We start from the raw sequence: 18540 nt of genomic DNA on the forward strand, positions 1-18540 counted from the left end.
GTGTCTCAGCTGTCCCTGTCCACAGAGAGCCTCATACAAGAAGTTGCTTCCAAACTGGGAGGTTCCACATCTGGGCAGGTCCAGCTCCAGGCCCAGTGAAGGGCATGAAGAAGGCTGAGGCTCTGGACTCCAGCCAGGCCTTCAGCAGGCCTCTGAGGCCAAGGTCTTCCTAGTCTCAAGAGGGGCCAAGAGACGCAATGTGTCATTTGAACAAGTGAGTCAGCGGGCGGTGAGCGAATGAATGACCGCTCGAGGGGATGTATGCCGGCCACCGGGCCCTGTTTGTCCAGGCTCAGCTTACCTGACCCTGGTTACCAGGGAATGCCACTCTGGGCCCTCCTTTTCATCCCCCTCCCTCACTGTGACCTCACCACCTGCCCCATTATGACCCAGTCTGGCTCCCAGTTAAAACTGGAGGGCAGAGGGCCCAGGCAGTCCTGGGACCAACGGCCATGGGTGAGCGAAACTACTACCGAGCCGAGCCGTTCACTGGCCCCATCCCCAGGAAATGCCAGGAGCAAGGATACTCAATTCTTCTGATCCCGGTCAGCTTCATCTTGCTCAACGTGGGGATCAACATGGTGACTATGGTCAGGGCAGGATCTGTGCAGCGCGGTTGGGGGAGCCCTGGGGTCTTGAAGGGGCTGAGGTGGGAGGGCTGCTGGGGTGTGACCGGGACAAGGGTTGGATTTCAGGGCTCACCCTGCTCCCGGCCTCCCCCCTCCCCTTCTTGCCTCAACTCTGGAGGCATCTGAAGAGATTCTTGCGGGCACTTTTCAATCGTATTTTCCACAAAGGTGAGTGGGCGCCGGCGTGGGTTCAGGGGATGTGGGCCTGTCCCCTTTCTTCTATCCCTGCCTTGATTCTCAGCCCCTCAGGAACCCAGGCCCTGACCCATCTCGCCTTTCCCCACAGACAAGCAAGCCAGCTGTGTAGGCACCCATCGCATGTGCATGCGCTGCTCCGTGGATCCCAAGAACCTGTGCTCAAGAGTTTCTTCCCACTTCTGCCATCGCCCAAGCTTCCTGCTCGGGCAGGTAAACCCACCTTGACTACTGCCTGCAGCGGGGCTCGGCGGGGGCGGAGCCGGCGGCCCCCCCGCCGCGGGCGAGTAAAGGAGAAGGCGGGCGGAGCGGGAGGCAAAAAGCCTACAGCACCCGGTATTCCCAGGCGGTCTCCCATCCAAGTACTAACCAGGCCCGACCCTGCTTAGCTTCCGAGATCAGACGAGATCGGGCGCGTTCAGGGTGGTATGGCCGTAGACGGGGGCGGGGGGCCGCGGGCGGCCTCTTGAGGCCCAGTTTCGCTGGCGCTGGCGCCTTAACGCCAGCCTGGCGGCCGGCCCGCCCCGGCAGGGCCCCCTCGCCCGCCCAGGCAGGGGCAACGGAGGTCTCGGGTATCGGGCGGCGGCGGAGGGTTTGGCGACCACCTCCCAGCCCAGGGCGGCCGTGACCCAGCAAACCCTTCGGCGCTTGGCGCCCCGCCCAAGATCCCGCACGTCGCTCACAGGGACGTGGCCCCGGAGGCTTCAGGGCCCGGGGCCCGCGGTCCCTTGGGCATCGGCCCTGCCCGCCCACGCGGCCCTAGGCGCAGCCCGGCCGCAGCCCGGGCCGGCCCTCCTTCCCGACAGCAGCTGGCCCGAAGCCACCGGGAGCCACCATTGAGTCGCCACGGCCCCTCAGCCCCGGCAAGGCCACCCTTGCCCCCACACCCCCCGCCGAGCTCAGGACCCCGCCCCTGGTGGCCGGCAGGCCCGGGGAAGCGGCCCCTGCCCTCGATCCCGCTCCCGCACCCGGCCGCGGTGACACGCCAGAGGGGCGGGGTGGGGGTGGGGCTTTTGTCGGAGGGAGCTGTGGAGGGACACACCGGCACACAGGTGGCGGCGCCGGGGCTGGGCGCCGGTGGGGGCGGCCAGGTGCAGGTCGAGGGGCTCGCGGGCCGAAAGGACGGCAACTGGGCCCATGGCGGAGTCTGGGTCTGGAGGGCTCTGAGCCTCCATCCGCTCTGGTGCCTCGGGTCTACCGGCCCGACGCCTGGTAGCGCGACACCCCACCGGCCCACAGACGTAGCCTCCCCAGCTGTTCTCACAGCGAGTCCAACCGCAGCCTGCATCCCTCCACGGGACACTTGGATTACTCCCGCGATCCCCACGAGGTGCGGCACCCGGCGGCCGAATGGGCTGAGATCCTGCCCTTGCGGCGCCCTGTGGCCACCTCCGCCTCCCTCACGGTACTGGCCGAGGCCTCGGACCAGCGGGCCCCGGCTCCCAGCTCAGCGCTGCTCCTCCGCCCCTCTCACCTCCTGCCCGACGTCCAGGCTACCGAGCACCCTCCACCCCCGCCCACCTTCATGCCACTCAGCCGGAACCCGGGAGGCAATGCCAACTACCAGGTGTATGACAGTCTGGTGCTGAAGCGGCAACCGCAGGAGGGCCAAGCGCGGGCCAACTCGCTGCTACCTTCCACCTCGGCCTCCAGGCCCTCTCTGCACGGGAGCCAGACTGGGAAAATGAACTTACCAGCAGCAAGTGGGGGCAGGGGCAGGGGGCGGCAGGGCATGGAGAGAGGAATAAAGAGCGCCAGAGTCCAGGAAACATTGGTGGTCTGTGGCTTGGAAGCGCCACTCCTTCTGCCAGCCTGGGTCCCTGCGCTTGGCTTCCTGCAATAAGAAGCCAGTGTCCCCTTCTTGGCCTGAGGGTCCCTTTGGTTTAGTGGCCACAGTTCTGCCAGCAGGCCCCTCCTGGTCCTATACCATGCACTAAGTACATCTGCAGCTGCAGACTCCAAACCCCTGGTCTCTGGGCACCTCCTCTGTGTCTCAGCTGTCCCTGTCCACAGAGAGCCTCATACAAGAAGTTGCTTCCAAACTGGGAGGTTCCACATCTGGGCAGGTCCAGCTCCAGGCCCAGTGAAGGGCATGAAGAAGGCTGAGGCTCTGGACTCCAGCCAGGCCTTCAGCAGGCCTCTGAGGCCAAGGTCTTCCTAGTCTCAAGAGGGGCCAAGAGACGCAATGTGTCATTTGAACAAGTGAGTCAGCGGGCGGTGAGCGAATGAATGACCGCTCGAGGGGATGTATGCCGGCCACCGGGCCCTGTTTGACTGTCCAGGCTCAGCTTACCTGACCCTGGTTACCAGGGAATGCCACTCTGGGCCCTCCTTTTCATCCCCCTCCCTCACTGTGACCTCACCACCTGCCCCATTATGACCCAGTCTGGCTCCCAGTTAAAACTGGAGGGCAGAGGGCCCAGGCAGTCCTGGGACCAACGGCCATGGGTGAGCGAAACTACTACCGAGCCGAGCCGTTCACTGGCCCCATCCCCAGGAAATGCCAGGAGCAAGGATACTCAATTCTTCTGATCCCGGTCAGCTTCATCTTGCTCAACGTGGGGATCAACATGGTGACTATGGTCAGGGCAGGATCTGTGCAGCGCGGTTGGGGGAGCCCTGGGGTCTTGAAGGGGCTGAGGTGGGAGGGCTGCTGGGGTGTGACCGGGACAAGGGTTGGATTTCAGGGCTCACCCTGCTCCCGGCCTCCCCCCTCCCCTTCTTGCCTCAACTCTGGAGGCATCTGAAGAGATTCTTGCGGGCACTTTTCAATCGTATTTTCCACAAAGGTGAGTGGGCGCCGGCGTGGGTTCAGGGGATGTGGGCCTGTCCCCTTTCTTCTATCCCTGCCTTGATTCTCAGCCCCTCAGGAACCCAGGCCCTGACCCATCTCGCCTTTCCCCACAGACAAGCAAGCCAGCTGTGTAGGCACCCATCGCATGTGCATGCGCTGCTCCGTGGATCCCAAGAACCTGTGCTCAAGAGTTTCTTCCCACTTCTGCCATCGCCCAAGCTTCCTGCTCGGGCAGGTAAACCCACCTTGACTACTGCCTGCAGCGGGGCTCGGCGGGGGCGGAGCCGGCGGCCCCCCCGCCGCGGGCGAGTAAAGGAGAAGGCGGGCGGAGCGGGAGGCAAAAAGCCTACAGCACCCGGTATTCCCAGGCGGTCTCCCATCCAAGTACTAACCAGGCCCGACCCTGCTTAGCTTCCGAGATCAGACGAGATCGGGCGCGTTCAGGGTGGTATGGCCGTAGACGGGGGCGGGGGGCCGCGGGCGGCCTCTTGAGGCCCAGTTTCGCTGGCGCTGGCGCCTTAACGCCAGCCTGGCGGCCGGCCCGCCCCGGCAGGGCCCCCTCGCCCGCCCAGGCAGGGGCAACGGAGGTCTCGGGTATCGGGCGGCGGCGGAGGGTTTGGCGACCACCTCCCAGCCCAGGGCGGCCGTGACCCAGCAAACCCTTCGGCGCTTGGCGCCCCGCCCAAGATCCCGCACGTCGCTCACAGGGACGTGGCCCCGGAGGCTTCAGGGCCCGGGGCCCGCGGTCCCTTGGGCATCGGCCCTGCCCGCCCACGCGGCCCTAGGCGCAGCCCGGCCGCAGCCCGGGCCGGCCCTCCTGCCCGACAGCAGCTGGCCCGAAGCCACCGGGAGCCACCATTGAGTCGCCACGGCCCCTCAGCCCCGGCAAGGCCACCCTTGCCCCCACACCCCCCGCCGAGCTCAGGACCCCGCCCCTGGTGGCCGGCAGGCCCGGGGAAGCGGCCCCTGCCCTCGATCCCGCTCCTGCACCCGGCCGCGGTGACACGCCAGAGGGGCGGGGTGGGGGTGGGGCTTTTGTCGGAGGGAGCTGTGGAGGGACACACCGGCACACAGGTGGCGGCGCCGGGGCTGGGCGCCGGTGGGGGCGGCCAGGTGCAGGTCGAGGGGCTCGCGGGCCGAAAGGACGGCAACTGGGCCCATGGCGGAGTCTGGGTCTGGAGGGCTCTGAGCCTCCATCCGCTCTGGTGCCTCGGGTCTACCGGCCCGACGCCTGGTAGCGCGACACCCCACCGGCCCACAGACGTAGCCTCCCCAGCTGTTCTCACAGCGAGTCCAACCGCAGCCTGCATCCCTCCACGGGACACTTGGATTACTCCCGCGATCCCCACGAGGTGCGGCACCCGGCGGCCGAATGGGCTGAGATCCTGCCCTTGCGGCGCCCTGTGGCCACCTCCGCCTCCCTCACGGTACTGGCCGAGGCCTCGGACCAGCGGGCCCCGGCTCCCAGCTCAGCGCTGCTCCTCCGCCCCTCTCACCTCCTGCCCGACGTCCAGGCTACCGAGCACCCTCCACCCCCGCCCACCTTCATGCCACTCAGCCGGAACCCGGGAGGCAATGCCAACTACCAGGTGTATGACAGTCTGGTGCTGAAGCGGCAACCGCAGGAGGGCCAAGCGCGGGCCAACTCGCTGCTACCTTCCACCTCGGCCTCCAGGCCCTCTCTGCACGGGAGCCAGACTGGGAAAATGAACTTACCAGCAGCAAGTGGGGGCAGGGGCAGGGGGCGGCAGGGCATGGAGAGAGGAATAAAGAGCGCCAGAGTCCAGGAAACATTGGTGGTCTGTGGCTTGGAAGCGCCACTCCTTCTGCCAGCCTGGGTCCCTGCGCTTGGCTTCCTGCAATAAGAAGCCAGTGTCCCCTTCTTGGCCTGAGGGTCCCTTTGGTTTAGTGGCCACAGTTCTGCCAGCAGGCCCCTCCTGGTCCTATACCATGCACTAAGTACATCTGCAGCTGCAGACTCCAAACCCCTGGTCTCTGGGCACCTCCTCTGTGTCTCAGCTGTCCCTGTCCACAGAGAGCCTCATACAAGAAGTTGCTTCCAAACTGGGAGGTTCCACATCTGGGCAGGTCCAGCTCCAGGCCCAGTGAAGGGCATGAAGAAGGCTGAGGCTCTGGACTCCAGCCAGGCCTTCAGCAGGCCTCTGAGGCCAAGGTCTTCCTAGTCTCAAGAGGGGCCAAGAGACGCAATGTGTCATTTGAACAAGTGAGTCAGCGGGCGGTGAGCGAATGAATGACCGCTCGAGGGGATGTATGCCGGCCACCGGGCCCTGTTTGACTGTCCAGGCTCAGCTTACCTGACCCTGGTTACCAGGGAATGCCACTCTGGGCCCTCCTTTTCATCCCCCTCCCTCACTGTGACCTCACCACCTGCCCCATTATGACCCAGTCTGGCTCCCAGTTAAAACTGGAGGGCAGAGGGCCCAGGCAGTCCTGGGACCAACGGCCATGGGTGAGCGAAACTACTACCGAGCCGAGCCGTTCACTGGCCCCATCCCCAGGAAATGCCAGGAGCAAGGATACTCAATTCTTCTGATCCCGGTCAGCTTCATCTTGCTCAACGTGGGGATCAACATGGTGACTATGGTCAGGGCAGGATCTGTGCAGCGCGGTTGGGGGAGCCCTGGGGTCTTGAAGGGGCTGAGGTGGGAGGGCTGCTGGGGTGTGACCGGGACAAGGGTTGGATTTCAGGGCTCACCCTGCTCCCGGCCTCCCCCCTCCCCTTCTTGCCTCAACTCTGGAGGCATCTGAAGAGATTCTTGCGGGCACTTTTCAATCGTATTTTCCACAAAGGTGAGTGGGCGCCGGCGTGGGTTCAGGGGATGTGGGCCTGTCCCCTTTCTTCTATCCCTGCCTTGATTCTCAGCCCCTCAGGAACCCAGGCCCTGACCCATCTCGCCTTTCCCCACAGACAAGCAAGCCAGCTGTGTAGGCACCCATCGCATGTGCATGCGCTGCTCCGTGGATACCAAGAACCTGTGCTCAAGAGTTTCTTCCCACTTCTGCCATCGCCCAAGCTTCCTGCTCGGGCAGGTAAACCCACCTTGACTACTGCCTGCAGCGGGGCTCGGCGGGGGCGGAGCCGGCGGCCCCCCAGCCGCGGGCGAGTAAAGGAGAAGGCGGGCGGAGCGGGAGGCAAAAAGCCTACAGCACCCGGTATTCCCAGGCGGTCTCCCATCCAAGTACTAACCAGGCCCGACCCTGCTTAGCTTCCGAGATCAGACGAGATCGGGCGCGTTCAGGGTGGTATGGCCGTAGACGGGGGCGGGGGGCCGCGGGCGGCCTCTTGAGGCCCAGTTTCGCTGGCGCTGGCGCCTTAACGCCAGCCTGGCGGCCGGCCCGCCCCGGCAGGGCCCCCTCGCCCGCCCAGGCAGGGGCAACGGAGGTCTCGGGTATCGGGCGGCGGCGGAGGGTTTGGCGACCACCTCCCAGCCCAGGGCGGCCGTGACCCAGCAAACCCTTCGGCGCTTGGCGCCCCGCCCAAGATCCCGCACGTCGCTCACAGGGACGTGGCCCCGGAGGCTTCAGGGCCCGGGGCCCGCGGTCCCTTGGGCATCGGCCCTGCCCGCCCACGCGGCCCTAGGCGCAGCCCGGCCGCAGCCCGGGCCGGCCCTCCTGCCCGACAGCAGCTGGCCCGAAGCCACCGGGAGCCACCATTGAGTCGCCACGGCCCCTCAGCCCCGGCAAGGCCACCCTTGCCCCCACACCCCCCGCCGAGCTCAGGACCCCGCCCCTGGTGGCCGGCAGGCCCGGGGAAGCGGCCCCTGCCCTCGATCCCGCTCCCGCACCCGGCCGCGGTGACACGCCAGAGGGGCGGGGTGGGGGTGGGGCTTTTGTCGGAGGGAGCTGTGGAGGGACACACCGGCACACAGGTGGCGGCGCCGGGGCTGGGCGCCGGTGGGGGCGGCCAGGTGCAGGTCGAGGGGCTCGCGGGCCGAAAGGACGGCAACTGGGCCCATGGCGGAGTCTGGGTCTGGAGGGCTCTGAGCCTCCATCCGCTCTGGTGCCTCGGGTCTACCGGCCCGACGCCTGGTAGCGCGACACCCCACCGGCCCACAGACGTAGCCTCCCCAGCTGTGCTCACAGCGAGTCCAACCGCAGCCTGCATCCCTCCACGGGACACTTGGATTACTCCCGCGATCCCCACGAGGTGCGGCACCCGGCGGCCGAATGGGCTGAGATCCTGCCCTTGCGGCGCCCTGTGGCCACCTCCGCCTCCCTCACGGTACTGGCCGAGGCCTCGGACCAGCGGGCCCCGGCTCCCAGCTCAGCGCTGCTCCTCCGCCCCTCTCACCTCCTGCCCGACGTCCAGGCTACCGAGCACCCTCCACCCCCGCCCACCTTCATGCCACTCAGCCGGAACCCGGGAGGCAATGCCAACTACCAGGTGTATGACAGTCTGGTGCTGAAGCGGCAACCGCAGGAGGGCCAAGCGCGGGCCAACTCGCTGCTACCTTCCACCTCGGCCTCCAGGCCCTCTCTGCACGGGAGCCAGACTGGGAAAATGAACTTACCAGCAGCAAGTGGGGGCAGGGGCAGGGGGCGGCAGGGCATGGAGAGAGGAATAAAGAGCGCCAGAGTCCAGGAAACATTGGTGGTCTGTGGCTTGGAAGCGCCACTCCTTCTGCCAGCCTGGGTCCCTGCGCTTGGCTTCCTGCAATAAGAAGCCAGTGTCCCCTTCTTGGCCTGAGGGTCCCTTTGGTTTAGTGGCCACAGTTCTGCCAGCAGGCCCCTCCTGGTCCTATACCATGCACTAAGTACATCTGCAGCTGCAGACTCCAAACCCCTGGTCTCTGGGCACCTCCTCTGTGTCTCAGCTGTCCCTGTCCACAGAGAGCCTCATACAAGAAGTTGCTTCCAAACTGGGAGGTTCCACATCTGGGCAGGTCCAGCTCCAGGCCCAGTGAAGGGCATGAAGAAGGCTGAGGCTCTGGACTCCAGCCAGGCCTTCAGCAGGCCTCTGAGGCCAAGGTCTTCCTAGTCTCAAGAGGGGCCAAGAGACGCAATGTGTCATTTGAACAAGTGAGTCAGCGGGCGGTGAGCGAATGAATGACCGCTCGAGGGGATGTATGCCGGCCACCGGGCCCTGTTTGACTGTCCAGGCTCAGCTTACCTGACCCTGGTTACCAGGGAATGCCACTCTGGGCCCTCCTTTTCATCCCCCTCCCTCACTGTGACCTCACCACCTGCCCCATTATGACCCAGTCTGGCTCCCAGTTAAAACTGGAGGGCAGAGGGCCCAGGCAGTCCTGGGACCAACGGCCATGGGTGAGCGAAACTACTACCGAGCCGAGCCGTTCACTGGCCCCATCCCCAGGAAATGCCAGGAGCAAGGATACTCAATTCTTCTGATCCCGGTCAGCTTCATCTTGCTCAACGTGGGGATCAACATGGTGACTATGGTCAGGGCAGGATCTGTGCAGCGCGGTTGGGGGAGCCCTGGGGTCTTGAAGGGGCTGAGGTGGGAGGGCTGCTGGGGTGTGACCGGGACAAGGGTTGGATTTCAGGGCTCACCCTGCTCCCGGCCTCCCCCCCCCCTTCTTGCCTCAACTCTGGAGGCATCTGAAGAGATTCTTGCGGGCACTTTTCAATCGTATTTTCCACAAAGGTGAGTGGGCGCCGGCGTGGGTTCAGGGGATGTGGGCCTGTCCCCTTTCTTCTATCCCTGCCTTGATTCTCAGCCCCTCAGGAACCCAGGCCCTGACCCATCTCGCCTTTCCCCACAGACAAGCAAGCCAGCTGTGTAGGCACCCATCGCATGTGCATGCGCTGCTCCGTGGATCCCAAGAACCTGTGCTCAAGAGTTTCTTCCCACTTCTGCCATCGCCCAAGCTTCCTGCTCGGGCAGGTAAACCCACCTTGACTACTGCCTGCAGCGGGGCTCGGCGGGGGCGGAGCCGGCGGCCCCCCCGCCGCGGGCGAGTAAAGGAGAAGGCGGGCGGAGCGGGAGGCAAAAAGCCTACAGCACCCGGTATTCCCAGGCGGTCTCCCATCCAAGTACTAACCAGGCCCGACCCTGCTTAGCTTCCGAGATCAGACGAGATCGGGCGCGTTCAGGGTGGTATGGCCGTAGACGGGGGCGGGGGGCCGCGGGCGGCCTCTTGAGGCCCAGTTTCGCTGGCGCTGGCGCCTTAACGCCAGCCTGGCGGCCGGCCCGCCCCGGCAGGGCCCCCTCGCCCGCCCAGGCAGGGGCAACGGAGGTCTCGGGTATCGGGCGGCGGCGGAGGGTTTGGCGACCACCTCCCAGCCCAGGGCGGCCGTGACCCAGCAAACCCTTCGGCGCTTGGCGCCCCGCCCAAGATCCCGCACGTCGCTCACAGGGACGTGGCCCCGGAGGCTTCAGGGCCCGGGGCCCGCGGTCCCTTGGGCATCGGCCCTGCCCGCCCACGCGGCCCTAGGCGCAGCCCGGCCGCAGCCCGGGCCGGCCCTCCTGCCCGACAGCAGCTGGCCCGAAGCCACCGGGAGCCACCATTGAGTCGCCACGGCCCCTCAGCCCCGGCAAGGCCACCCTTGCCCCCACACCCCCCGCCGAGCTCAGGACCCCGCCCCTGGTGGCCGGCAGGCCCGGGGAAGCGGCCCCTGCCCTCGATCCCGCTCCCGCACCCGGCCGCGGTGACACGCCAGAGGGGCGGGGTGGGGGTGGGGCTTTTGTCGGAGGGAGCTGTGGAGGGACACACCGGCACACAGGTGGCGGCGCCGGGGTTGGGAGCCGGTGGGGGCGGCCAGGTGCAGGTCGAGGGGCTCGCGGGCCGAAAGGACGGCAACTGGGCCCGCGGCGGAGTCTGGGTCCGGGCCAGCCACCCCGGGAGCGTCTGGGGTGCGGCTGCCTTCCAGGGCCGCCTTCTGGCCGCCTGGCCGGCCGGGCCGGCGGGGAGCGACCCCGCCGGCGCGCGCCGTGGTGGGAGGGGCCTGAGGAGGTGGGGCCTGCAGCGGGGCCCGGCGGGGGCGGAGCCGGCGGCCCCCGCCGCGGGCGAGTAAAGGAGAAGGCGGGCGGAGCGGGAGGCAAAAAGCCTACAGCACCCGGTATTCCCAGGCGGTCTCCCATCCAAGTACTAACCAGGCCCGACCCTGCTTAGCTTCCGAGATCAGACGAGATCGGGCGCGTTCAGGGTGGTATGGCCGTAGACGGGGGCGGGGGGCCGCGGGCGGCCTCTTGAGGCCCAGTTTCGCTGGCGCTGGCGCCTTAACGCCAGCCTGGCGGCCGGCCCGCCCCGGCAGGGCCCCCTCGCCCGCCCAGGCAGGGGCAACGGAGGTCTCGGGTATCGGGCGGCGGCGGAGGGTTTGGCGACCACCTCCCAGCCCAGGGCGGCCGTGACCCAGCAAACCCTTCGGCGCTTGGCGCCCCGCCCAAGATCCCGCACGTCGCTCACAGGGACGTGGCCCCGGAGGCTTCAGGGCCCGGGGCCCGCGGTCCCTTGGGCATCGGCCCTGCCCGCCCACGCGGCCCTAGGCGCAGCCCGGCCGCAGCCCGGGCCGGCCCTCCTGCCCGACAGCAGCTGGCCCGAAGCCACCGGGAGCCACCATTGAGTCGCCACGGCCCCTCAGCCCCGGCAAGGCCACCCTTGCCCCCACACCCCCCGCCGAGCTCAGGACCCCGCCCCTGGTGGCCGGCAGGCCCGGGGAAGCGGCCCCTGCCCTCGATCCCGCTCCCGCACCCGGCCGCGGTGACACGCCAGAGGGGCGGGGTGGGGGGGGGCTTTTGTCGGAGGGAGCTGTGGAGGGACACACCGGCACACAGGTGGCGGCGCCGGGGTTGGGCGCCGGTGGGGGCGGCCAGGTGCAGGTCGAGGGGCTCGCGGGCCGAAAGGACGGCAACTGGGCCCGCGGCGGAGTCTGGGTCCGGGCCAGCCACCCCGGGAGCGTCTGGGGTGCGGCTGCCTTCCAGGGCCGCCTTCTGGCCGCCTGGCCGGCCGGGCCGGCGGGGAGCGACCCCGCCGGCGCGCGCCGTGGTGGGAGGGGCCTGAGGAGGTGGGGCCTGCAGCGGGGCCCGGCGGGGGCGGAGCCGGCGGCCCCCGCCGCGGGCGAGTAAAGGAGAAGGCGGGCGGAGCGGGAGGCAAAAAGCCTACAGCACCCGGTATTCCCAGGCGGTCTCCCATCCAAGTACTAACCAGGCCCGACCCTGCTTAGCTTCCGAGATCAGACGAGATCGGGCGCGTTCAGGGTGGTATGGCCGTAGACGGGGGCGGGGGGCCGCGGGCGGCCTCTTGAGGCCCAGTTTCGCTGGCGCTGGCGCCTTAACGCCAGCCTGGCGGCCGGCCCGCCCCGGCAGGGCCCCCTCGCCCGCCCAGGCAGGGGCAACGGAGGTCTCGGGTATCGGGCGGCGGCGGAGGGTTTGGCGACCACCTCCCAGCCCAGGGCGGCCGTGACCCAGCAAACCCTTCGGCGCTTGGCGCCCCGCCCAAGATCCCGCACGTCGCTCACAGGGACGTGGCCCCGGAGGCTTCAGGGCCCGGGGCCCGCGGTCCCTTGGGCATCGGCCCTGCCCGCCCACGCGGCCCTAGGCGCAGCCCGGCCGCAGCCCGGGCCGGCCCTCCTGCCCGACAGCAGCTGGCCCGAAGCCACCGGGAGCCACCATTGAGTCGCCACGGCCCCTCAGCCCCGGCAAGGCCACCCTTGCCCCCACACCCCCCGCCGAGCTCAGGACCCCGCCCCTGGTGGCCGGCAGGCCCGGGGAAGCGGCCCCTGCCCTCGATCCCGCTCCCGCACCCGGCCGCGGTGACACGCCAGAGGGGCGGGGTGGGGGGGGGCTTTTGTCGGAGGGAGCTGTGGAGGGACACACCGGCACACAGGTGGCGGAGCCGGGGCTGGGCGCCGGTGGGGGCGGCCAGGTGCAGGTCGAGGGGCTCGCGGGCCGAAAGGACGGCAACTGGGCCCGCGGCGGAGTCTGGGTCCGGGCCAGCCACCCCGGGAGCGTCTGGGGTGCGCCTGCCTTCCAGGGCCGCCTTCTGGCCGCCTGGCCGGCCGGGCCGGCGGGGAGCGACCCCGCCGGCGCGCGCCGTGGTGGGAGGGGCCTGAGGAGGTGGGGCCTGCAGCGGGGCCCGGCGGGGGCGGAGCCGGCGGCCCCCGCCGCGGGCGAGTAAAGGAGAAGGCGGGCGGAGCGGGAGGCAAAAAGCCTACAGCACCCGGTATTCCCAGGCGGTCTCCCATCCAAGTACTAACCAGGCCCGACCCTGCTTAGCTTCCGAGATCAGACGAGATCGGGCGCGTTCAGGGTGGTATGGCCGTAGACGGGGGCGGGGGGCCGCGGGCGGCCTCTTGAGGCCCAGTTTCGCTGGCGCTGGCGCCTTAACGCCAGCCTGGCGGCCGGCCCGCCCCGGCAGGGCCCCCTCGCCCGCCCAGGCAGGGGCAACGGAGGTCTCGGGTATCGGGCGGCGGCGGAGGGTTTGGCGACCACCTCCCAGCCCAGGGCGGCCGTGACCCAGCAAACCCTTCGGCGCTTGGCGCCCCGCCCAAGATCCCGCACGTCGCTCACAGGGACGTGGCCCCGGAGGCTTCAGGGCCCGGGGCCCGCGGTCCCTTGGGCATCGGCCCTGCCCGCCCACGCGGCCCTAGGCGCAGCCCGGCCGCAGCCCGGGCCGGCCCTCCTTCCCGACAGCAGCTGGCCCGAAGCCACCGGGAGCCACCATTGAGTCGCCACGGCCCCTCAGCCCCGGCAAGGCCACCCTTGCCCCCACACCCCCCGCCGAGCTCAGGACCCCGCCCCTGGTGGCCGGCAGGCCCGGGGAAGCGGCCCCTGCCCTCGATCCCGCTCCCGCACCCGGCCGCGGTGACACGCCAGAGGGGCGGGGTGGGGGGGGCTTTTGTCGGAGGGAGCTGTGGAGGGACACACCGGCACACAGGTGGCGGAGCCGGGGCTGGGCGCCGGTGGGGGCGGCCAGGTGCAGGTCGAGGGGCTCGCGGGCCGAAAGGACGGCAACTGGGCCCGCGGCGGAGTCTGGGTCCGGGCCAGCCACCCCGGGAGCGTCTGGGGTGCGCCTGCCTTCCAGGGCCGCCTTCTGGCCGCCTGGCCGGCCGGGCCGGCGGGGAGCGACCCCGCCGGCGCGCGCCGTGGTGGGAGGGGCCTGAGGAGGTGGGGCCTGCAGCGGGGCCCGGCGGGGGCGGAGCCGGCGGCCCCCGCCGCGGGCGAGTAAAGGAGAAGGCGGGCGGAGCGGGAGGCAAAAAGCCTACAGCACCCGGTATTCCCAGGCGGTCTCCCATCCAAGTACTAACCAGGCCCGACCCTGCTTAGCTTCCGAGATCAGACGAGATCGGGCGCGTTCAGGGTGGTATGGCCGTAGACGGGGGCGGGGGGCCGCGGGCGGCCTCTTGAGGCCCAGTTTCGCTGGCGCTGGCGCCTTAACGCCAGCCTGGCGGCCGGCCCGCCCCGGCAGGGCCCCCTCGCCCGCCCAGGCAGGGGCAACGGAGGTCTCGGGTATCGGGCGGCGGCGGAGGGTTTGGCGACCACCTCCCAGCCCAGGGCGGCCGTGACCCAGCAAACCCTTCGGCGCTTGGCGCCCCGCCCAAGATCCCGCACGTCGCTCACAGGGACGTGGCCCCGGAGGCTTCAGGGCCCGGGGCCCGCGGTCCCTTGGGCATCGGCCCTGCCCGCCCACACGGCCCTAGGCGCAGCCCGGCCGCAGCCCGGGCCGGCCCTCCTGCCCGACAGCAGCTGGCCCGAAGCCACCGGGAGCCACCATTGAGTCGCCACGGCCCCTCAGCCCCGGCAAGGCCACCCTTGCCCCCACACCCCCCGCCGAGCTCAGGACCCCGCCCCTGGTGGCCGGCAGGCCCGGGGAAGCGGCCCCTGCCCTCGATCCCGCTCCCGCACCCGGCCGCGGTGACACGCCAGAGGGGCGGGGTGGGGGGGGCTTTTGTCGGAGGGAGCTGTGGAGGGACACACCGGCACACAGGTGGCGGCGCCGGGGTTGGGCGCCGGTGGGGGCGGCCAGGTGCAGGTCGAGGGGCTCGCGGGCCGAAAGGACGGCAACTGGGCCCGCGGCGGAGTCTGGGTCCGGGCCAGCCACCCCGGGAGCGTCTGGGGTGCGGCTGCCTTCCAGGGCCGCCTTCTGGCCGCCTGGCCGGCCGGGCCGGCGGGGAGCGACCCCGCCGGCGCGCGCCGTGGTGGGAGGGGCCTGAGGAGGTGGGGCCTGCAGCGGGGCCCGGCGGGGGCGGAGCCGGCGGCCCCCGCCGCGGGCGAGTAAAGGAGAAGGCGGGCGGAGCGGGAGGCAAAAAGCCTACAGCACCCGGTATTCCCAGGCGGTCTCCCATCCAAGTACTAACCAGGCCCGACCCTGCTTAGCTTCCGAGATCAGACGAGATCGGGCGCGTTCAGGGTGGTATGGCCGTAGACGGGGGCGGGGGGCCGCGGGCGGCCTCTTGAGGCCCAGTTTCGCTGGCGCTGGCGCCTTAACGCCAGCCTGGCGGCCGGCCCGCCCCGGCAGGGCCCCCTCGCCCGCCCAGGCAGGGGCAACGGAGGTCTCGGGTATCGGGCGGCGGCGGAGGGTTTGGCGACCACCTCCCAGCCCAGGGCGGCCGTGACCCAGCAAACCCTTCGGCGCTTGGCGCCCCGCCCAAGATCCCGCACGTCGCTCACAGGGACGTGGCCCCGGAGGCTTCAGGGCCCGGGGCCCGCGGTCCCTTGGGCATCGGCCCTGCCCGCCCACGCGGCCCTAGGCGCAGCCCGGCCGCAGCCCGGGCCGGCCCTCCTGCCCGACAGCAGCTGGCCCGAAGCCACCGGGAGCCACCATTGAGTCGCCACGGCCCCTCAGCCCCGGCAAGGCCACCCTTGCCCCCACACCCCCCGCCGAGCTCAGGACCCCGCCCCTGGTGGCCGGCAGGCCCGGGGAAGCGGCCCCTGCCCTCGATCCCGCTCCCGCACCCGGCCGCGGTGACACGCCAGAGGGGCGGGGTGGGGGGGGGCTTTTGACGGAGGGAGCTGTGGAGGGACATACCGGCACACAGGTGGCGGCGCCGGGGTTGGGCGCCGGTGGGGGCGGCCAGGTGCAGGTCGAGGGGCTCGCGGGCCGAAAGGACGGCAACTGGGCCCGCGGCGGAGTCTGGGTCTGGAGGGCTCTGAGCCTCCATCCGCTCTGGTGCCTCGGGTCTACCGGCCCGACGCCTGGTAGCGCGACACCCCACCGGCCCACAGACGTAGCCTCCCCAGCTGTGCTCACAGCGAGTCCAACCGCAGCCTGCATCCCTCCACGGGACACTTGGATTACTCCCGCGATCCCCACGAGGTGCGGCACCCGGCGGCCGAATGGGCTGAGATCCTGCCCTTGCGGCGCCCTGTGGCCACCTCCGCCTCCCTCACGGTACTGGCCGAGGCCTCGGACCAGCGGGCCCCGGCTCCCAGCTCAGCGCTGCTCCTCCGCCCCTCTCACCTCCTGCCCGACGTCCAGGCTACCGAGCACCCTCCACCCCCGCCCACCTTCATGCCACTCAGCCGGAACCCGGGAGGCAATGCCAACTACCAGGTGTATGACAGTCTGGTGCTGAAGCGGCAACCGCAGGAGGGCCAAGCGCGGGCCAACTCGCTGCTACCTTCCACCTCGGCCTCCAGGCCCTCTCTGCACGGGAGCCAGACTGGGAAAATGAACTTACCAGCAGCAAGTGGGGGCAGGGGCAGGGGGCGGCAGGGCATGGAGAGAGGAATAAAGAGCGCCAGAGTCCAGGAAACATTGGTGGTCTGTGGCTTGGAAGCGCCACTCCTTCTGCCAGCCTGGGTCCCTGCGCTTGGCTTCCTGCAATAAGAAGCCAGTGTCCCCTTCTTGGCCTGAGGGTCCCTTTGGTTTAGTGGCCACAGTTCTGCCAGCAGGCCCCTCCTGGTCCTATACCATGCACTAAGTACATCTGCAGCTGCAGACTCCAAACCCCTGGTCTCTGGGCACCTCCTCTGTGTCTCAGCTGTCCCTGTCCACAGAGAGCCTCATACAAGAAGTTGCTTCCAAACTGGGAGGTTCCACATCTGGGCAGGTCCAGCTCCAGGCCCAGTGAAGGGCATGAAGAAGGCTGAGGCTCTGGACTCCAGCCAGGCCTTCAGCAGGCCTCTGAGGCCAAGGTCTTCCTAGTCTCAAGAGGGGCCAAGAGACGCAATGTGTCATTTGAACAAGTGAGTCAGCGGGCGGTGAGCGAATGAATGACCGCTCGAGGGGATGTATGCCGGCCACCGGGCCCTGTTTGACTGTCCAGGCTCAGCTTACCTGACCCTGGTTACCAGGGAATGCCACTCTGGGCCCTCCTTTTCATCCCCCTCCCTCACTGTGACCTCACCACCTGCCCCATTATGACCCAGTCTGGCTCCCAGTTAAAACTGGAGGGCAGAGGGCCCAGGCAGTCCTGGGACCAACGGCCATGGGTGAGCGAAACTACTACCGAGCCGAGCCGTTCACTGGCCCCATCCCCAGGAAATGCCAGGAGCAAGGATACTCAATTCTTCTGATCCCGGTCAGCTTCATCTTGCTCAACGTGGGGATCAACATGGTGACTATGGTCAGGGCAGGATCTGTGCAGCGCGGTTGGGGGAGCCCTGGGGTCTTGAAGGGGCTGAGGTGGGAGGGCTGCTGGGGTGTGACCGGGACAAGGGTTGGATTTCAGGGCTCACCCTGCTCCCGGCCTCCCCCCCCCCTTCTTGCCTCAACTCTGGAGGCATCTGAAGAGATTCTTGCGGGCACTTTTCAATCGTATTTTCCACAAAGGTGAGTGGGCGCCGGCGTGGGTTCAGGGGATGTGGGCCTGTCCCCTTTCTTCTATCCCTGCCTTGATTCTCAGCCCCTCAGGAACCCAGGCCCTGACCCATCTCGCCTTTCCCCACAGACAAGCAAGCCAGCTGTGTAGGCACCCATCGCATGTGCATGCGCTGCTCCGTGGATCCCAAGAACCTGTGCTCAAGAGTTTCTTCCCACTTCTGCCATCGCCCAAGCTTCCTGCTCGGGCAGGTAAACCCACCTTGACTACTGCCTGCAGCGGGGCTCGGCGGGGGCGGAGCCGGCGGCCCCCCCGCCGCGGGCGAGTAAAGGAGAAGGCGGGCGGAGCGGGAGGCAAAAAGCCTACAGCACCCGGTATTCCCAGGCGGTCTCCCATCCAAGTACTAACCAGGCCCGACCCTGCTTAGCTTCCGAGATCAGACGAGATCGGGCGCGTTCAGGGTGGTATGGCCGTAGACGGGGGCGGGGGGCCGCGGGCGGCCTCTTGAGGCCCAGTTTCGCTGGCGCTGGCGCCTTAACGCCAGCCTGGCGGCCGGCCCGCCCCGGCAGGGCCCCCTCGCCCGCCCAGGCAGGGGCAACGGAGGTCTCGGGTATCGGGCGGCGGCGGAGGGTTTGGCGACCACCTCCCAGCCCAGGGCGGCCGTGACCCAGCAAACCCTTCGGCGCTTGGCGCCCCGCCCAAGATCCCGCACGTCGCTCACAGGGACGTGGCCCCGGAGGCTTCAGGGCCCGGGGCCCGCGGTCCCTTGGGCATCGGCCCTGCCCGCCCACGCGGCCCTAGGCGCAGCCCGGCCGCAGCCCGGGCCGGCCCTCCTGCCCGACAGCAGCTGGCCCGAAGCCACCGGGAGCCACCATTGAGTCGCCACGGCCCCTCAGCCCCGGCAAGGCCACCCTTGCCCCCACACCCCCCGCCGAGCTCAGGACCCCGCCCCTGGTGGCCGGCAGGCCCGGGGAAGCGGCCCCTGCCCTCGATCCCGCTCCCGCACCCGGCCGCGGTGACACGCCAGAGGGGCGGGGTGGGGGGGGGCTTTTGTCGGAGGGAGCTGTGGAGGGACACACCGGCACACAGGTGGCGGCGCCGGGGTTGGGAGCCGGTGGGGGCGGCCAGGTGCAGGTCGAGGGGCTCGCGGGCCGAAAGGACGGCAACTGGGCCCGCGGCGGAGTCTGGGTCCGGGCCAGCCACCCCGGGAGCGTCTGGGGTGCGGCTGCCTTCCAGGGC

At 69.3% G+C, this 18540-nt stretch overlaps 10 non-coding genes across 10 annotated transcripts; all 10 read right to left on the reverse strand.

The window, feature by feature from the left end:
- Positions 1 to 1145: 1145 nt before the first annotated feature.
- LOC132596639 (5S ribosomal RNA) lies at positions 1146 to 1264 on the reverse strand. The gene has a single exon (XR_009562716.1). It is a non-coding gene; the product is annotated as a 5S ribosomal RNA (ribosomal RNA).
- Positions 1265 to 3961: 2697 nt separating this feature from the next.
- Positions 3962 to 4080, reverse strand: LOC132596641 (5S ribosomal RNA). Its single transcript, XR_009562718.1, has one exon. It is a non-coding gene; the product is annotated as a 5S ribosomal RNA (ribosomal RNA).
- Positions 4081 to 6777: 2697 nt separating this feature from the next.
- LOC132596642 (5S ribosomal RNA) lies at positions 6778 to 6896 on the reverse strand. The gene has a single exon (XR_009562719.1). It is a non-coding gene; the product is annotated as a 5S ribosomal RNA (ribosomal RNA).
- A 2696-nt stretch (positions 6897 to 9592) lies between these two features.
- On the reverse strand, positions 9593 to 9711 carry LOC132596643 (5S ribosomal RNA). The gene has a single exon (XR_009562720.1). It is a non-coding gene; the product is annotated as a 5S ribosomal RNA (ribosomal RNA).
- Positions 9712 to 10644: 933 nt separating this feature from the next.
- Positions 10645 to 10763, reverse strand: LOC132596644 (5S ribosomal RNA). Its single transcript, XR_009562721.1, has one exon. It is a non-coding gene; the product is annotated as a 5S ribosomal RNA (ribosomal RNA).
- Positions 10764 to 11695: 932 nt separating this feature from the next.
- LOC132596645 (5S ribosomal RNA) lies at positions 11696 to 11814 on the reverse strand. Its single transcript, XR_009562722.1, has one exon. It is a non-coding gene; the product is annotated as a 5S ribosomal RNA (ribosomal RNA).
- A 932-nt stretch (positions 11815 to 12746) lies between these two features.
- LOC132596502 (5S ribosomal RNA) lies at positions 12747 to 12865 on the reverse strand. The gene has a single exon (XR_009562580.1). It is a non-coding gene; the product is annotated as a 5S ribosomal RNA (ribosomal RNA).
- Positions 12866 to 13796: 931 nt separating this feature from the next.
- LOC132596503 (5S ribosomal RNA) lies at positions 13797 to 13915 on the reverse strand. The gene has a single exon (XR_009562581.1). It is a non-coding gene; the product is annotated as a 5S ribosomal RNA (ribosomal RNA).
- A 931-nt stretch (positions 13916 to 14846) lies between these two features.
- On the reverse strand, positions 14847 to 14965 carry LOC132596504 (5S ribosomal RNA). The gene has a single exon (XR_009562582.1). It is a non-coding gene; the product is annotated as a 5S ribosomal RNA (ribosomal RNA).
- A 2695-nt stretch (positions 14966 to 17660) lies between these two features.
- Positions 17661 to 17779, reverse strand: LOC132596505 (5S ribosomal RNA). Its single transcript, XR_009562583.1, has one exon. It is a non-coding gene; the product is annotated as a 5S ribosomal RNA (ribosomal RNA).
- Between the last annotated feature and the right edge of the window lie 761 nt (positions 17780 to 18540).

This window comes from Globicephala melas, unplaced genomic scaffold (genome assembly GCF_963455315.2).
Source record: "Globicephala melas unplaced genomic scaffold, mGloMel1.2 SCAFFOLD_354, whole genome shotgun sequence".
Classification (NCBI taxonomy): domain Eukaryota; kingdom Metazoa; phylum Chordata; class Mammalia; order Artiodactyla; family Delphinidae; genus Globicephala; species Globicephala melas.